At 36.5% G+C, this 4,643-nt stretch overlaps 1 pseudogene; it reads right to left on the bottom strand.

The window, feature by feature from the left end:
* The window catches only part of LOC107670559 (cilia- and flagella-associated protein 58-like), a 56,883-nt pseudogene that overhangs the window by 36,648 nt on the left and 15,592 nt on the right, over positions 1-4,643 (bottom strand).

Genomic DNA, 4,643 nt, shown 5'->3' with positions numbered 1-4,643 from the left:
AAAATATGGAAACACCAAAGACGCTTTAATATGTTGTGCGTTTTATTAGACAGGTGACGACCGCACAGAGTAGCATTATAACAGAACTTTCAAACGTATCTAGAATGATAAAACAGCGCTGCTTTACCCCACATACTCACAACCGGAAGGAGCGGACTGTGGCATAATAAAAGCTCCGCTGCTTTCGAGCCGTGTGTCACGCTCGTTCAGCGGCCTCGTTTCACTTCGACGGCTTTCAGCCACAACATGCTTCTTACTACGACGTTAATAAATCATTAGCTAATCCATGAACATGATTTCTACCCGAGTCATATCGGATTGCATCGGCTGTGGGGATGAAACAACTCCCATGATTCCACACTCAGTCACGGCATCATCAAACTACGCCTTTGTTTCTTTGTTTGTTTTGAATACGCGCCCTCTATCGGCGAAAATGTACATATTGTGCCTTTAAGTGCGTGTGAATACCTGCGTCTATGCGTCTCTCAGCACCGTTCAGCAGCAGCGCCTACTAATAGCGAATCTTTAAATTAAACTGCTTCAAGAACCTTGCTACTGAGAAATGTCATGTAGCTTTTCAGCTGCAAAACTATTTTATTGATAAATTCGCGAGGCAGCGCTGACAAGAAGTTTCTGTTCGCATCTCCGTGTGTGTGCGCGAATACGTTTCTGTACTGTGTGCATCTGTGAGAGAGACTGAGAGAAAGAAAGTGTGATTTCCGTAGCCTACATAAAAAAGGTGGAAGACATGGAAATAGTTTGTCATTTTTTACCCTATTGTTTGGGTATAAAACAATAAAAGCCCCCCTGGACGAGCTAACATAGGCATGTGCCTAGAATGCTTATGCGTAAATCCGGCCCTACCTGTGCCTATTTTCATAATTAGCACAAGAGTTAATTAGTAGCCTGAGTATCATAGCATTTGCAAAAATAAACAATTTATTACAGGTGGACGCCCTGAGGAGATATAATGATAATTAGACATGATTCAAAACTGAAATTGTCAATTATTCCCAATTTTTATGAAGCTTGCAATACCACACAGACTTTTCCTTGTTATCTGAAATGTCTAAATATTCTCTGAAACAGAAAGTTTTGAGTTTTTTTACAATGTGATTTGTCACATTGTACTGTGCATGCAGATTAGATTTAAACACTCCAAAACAATAATCTAACAATAATCAAACATACTTTAGTACTGTTTATAATTATTTAGTGCCAGAAGTGTGATTCTTTTTAATGAAACTAACTGATTCACATGGAGGAAAGATTCCTGTCTTTACGGAGGAAAGTTTTATAAAAGATTTACAGTTTTATAAAAGTTTATTTTCAAATTGTATTATATTTGTTCAAGTTAAAGTCGTCACACTAATTGGGATCGTTATTGCTTTATGTGCAGATAAATACTGCTCTGATTGAAAAAACCCCAGTCACTGCTGCACAAATATACCAGTAATTCAGAAATAGAAAATTGTGTGCTACATGTGCAGTATTCATCTGTCTCAGTCATGTGACGTTTTTGTTCATCCTCCACATCTATGGCTGTGAGCAGGGTATCTCTTTCATGTGTTTTTGAATTCATTGCCATCACTTTGCCCTGCTGATGACCAAGATGAATGAGTCAAACAGTTAAATAATGTTTGGAATAATTACGATTTTTTTATGTTTTTGAAAGAATTCTTATGCTCACCAAGGCTGCATTTATTTGATCAAACATGCAGTAAAAGAAATATTGTGAAATACTAATACAGTTTGATTCCTTTGATGGCAAAGCTGCATTTTCAGTAGCCATTACTCCAGTCTTCAGTGTAACATGACCCTTCAGAAATCACTCTAATATGCTGATTTGCTGCTCAAGAAACAGTGATACGTTATGACTAGTATGATTTCAGAATGGCTTATATTTCTTAAATTGGCTGTAATGCATTCTGAAAGTAAAAAATACTGTGCATCACACTCTTATTTCATAATACCATGTATTGCAGTCCATGAAAAGACCCCTTTAAATAAATTAGACCCTGCATGGAAAGAAATAATCTAGGCTGGACAGTACAGTACCAGTACAGTGGTAAAGATCTGAATAGAGCTGTGGAATTGCAAAGGATTCGATTGAATGTATAATTATGCTATATGAATGTGGAAATTCATTTTACTACAGTGGCATTTCATATTCATACAGATTTAAATAATACATTTATCCTGTAGAGTTCAACTGTGGGTAACTGTGTGTGTTCTTGCCTCTCTCCAGTCCAGTGATTTGATTCTTGAGTGTTTCTCTCTGGTTCTCCACCTCCACTTTCTGCTCCTCCACCTGTCTGAGTCTCCTCTGCACCCACTCTCTCATTTTGGTAAGTTTAGCAATCTCCTGTTTCAGCTGGGCTACTTCCTCTTCTCTCATCTGAACCACACAGGACACGAGCCTTTAGTGTCTGTGTGTGTACATGTGAAGCCCAAACAAGTCATCACTAGTTAAAAACAACCAGGCTCATACAGAGAACCTGTAGCTCATAAATCAAATATATACAGTACCATTCAAAAGTTTGGGGTCGGTAAAATGTTTAATGTTTTTGAAAGAAGTCTTTTATGCTCACCAAGGTTGCATTTATTTGATCAAAAATACAGTAAAAACCGTAATGTTTAAAATAACTTTTTCTATTTTATTATATGTAATTTAACTTTTCTATTTTAAACTGTAATTTACTTCTGTGATTTTCAGCAGCCATTAGTGTCACACCATCCTTCAGAAATCATTATAATATGCAATGTTAAACACAGTGCTCATATTTTTTGTGGAAACTGAAGTTCAGAAGAACAGCATTTATCTGACTAGAAACATTTTGTATCAATGTAAAACACTTTACTGACACTTTTTATCAATTTAATTAATCCATGTTGGAGGAAAAAAGTATTAATTTATTTAAAAAAAATATATACTGACCTCAAACTTTGAACAGTAGAGTACATTAAATATTTTTTACATGCCATTTAACACTTATGCTTCTGTGGGCTTGGAGTGTGCATTGTGTAGAATATGTGTTTATATCAACACTGTGAATTGAATAACTGACTAACTGATTAATGTAAATGCCAATAGATACACAAGAAGATAACTATTGGAGAATAAGCTGAACACATGCACATGTATTAGGAGCAAGAGTGATCTAGGATGCTGAAACTGTGCCCCCTTGTGGCCAACATGAGGTTTGTGATAATTACTCATTCACACTGACTCAGAGGGCGAGCTTGGAGTGCCAACACTACCAAGTATGAGGGCTTTTGAACAGATATGGAAAACAGAAGTCTTAACTCAAGTCCTCTTGATAATGTTAGTCAAGGTTTCTTTCCCTGAAAACATAATTTAGTTTTAAATTGTCCATTTTGCATCCTCTCTTTGTGGCTGTCACCCCAGTCACTGCTGCACAAATATACCAGTAATTCAGAAATAGAAAATTGTGTGCTACATGTGCAGTATTCATCTGTCTCAGTCATGTGACGTTTTTGTTCATCCTCCACATCTATGGCTGTGAGCAGGGTATCTCTTTCATGTGTTTTTGAATTCATTGCCATCACTACCAAGTAAATTACAAATGGGAATCTAGTTTGTAGAACTGATGTGCAGGTTGACTTTGCCTCTCTCTCTCTCAAGAGTGCTGCAGATAATGAAGAAAGCCTCATGTGTTCAGTCAGTCTGTGTGAAATTAAATTTGTCTTTTTGTTCCCTTATTGGTCAACACTACACTACAAAAGACATGCTCATATTAAACAGAATGCCTAACAATACAGCTTCAGCTTATCCTGCAGAGAGGTGCATTCATCCCACTGATCTCCCATCAGACTCAAGCCACTACAATACAAGCCAGAACAAAGAGAATCCAGGGCATTTCATTAAATGTAACATTTGCTGTTTTAACCCCCACTGTGGCTCAGTTGGAAGCCTGACGGAAGTTTCGAGCAGGAACGATCCATCACTAGTCTGACAGGAGAGGAAGAAGGACGTAAACCTTCATCCTCTAGAGCTCTAATTATATAAGAGCAAGAAAATTTTGTCAGATTTAAAGAGGGCAGCTCCATAAATCTGTAGGTTTGAGTGTGTGCACCTACAGTTTGATGCCTAGAATTGGCTGCCAAGTACTGTATGCATCATTTTGTATTGCTCTCTAGTAATGAGGTGAAGTACTGTAAGCATACTGTTAGGACAAAATTGTCCCCAGACTTTAGTTAAATTAGTTAAAATCTCCTTTTGAGGAAATTCTGGCCTCAAATGTAAAATGCAAAACATATACACAAGTATATGTAATTAAAATTAAAAATTACCTACATTATTTGGAACCAATCAGTGACCTCCACTAGAAAAACTAGATGAATAAATTCTAAATAACGCTGCAATGAAAATCTAAAACTGCAAAATCCCATTTTGAGGCATCTTCATTTGGAAAACAAACAAACAATTGAATAAATAAATAACGTATATTTTTAAAAATTATATTTAAAAAAAATGTTTAGAGGTTAGTTTTAGTTTATAGTACTTAATAATTAGTCCATAGTATGTCCTCATTTAGTTAACTAATTAAAGATTGTGTGTGTGTGTGTGTGTGTGTGTGTGTGTGTGTGTGTGTGTGTGTGTGTGTGTGTGTGTGTGTGAC

This window comes from Sinocyclocheilus anshuiensis, unplaced genomic scaffold (genome assembly GCF_001515605.1).
Source record: "Sinocyclocheilus anshuiensis isolate Anshui unplaced genomic scaffold, SAMN03320099.WGS_v1.1 scaffold1334, whole genome shotgun sequence".
In the NCBI taxonomy this organism is placed as follows: Eukaryota; Metazoa; Chordata; class Actinopteri; order Cypriniformes; family Cyprinidae; genus Sinocyclocheilus; species Sinocyclocheilus anshuiensis.
Note: the sequence above shows the minus strand (reverse complement) of the source record. Positions and strands in the feature narration are given on the sequence as shown.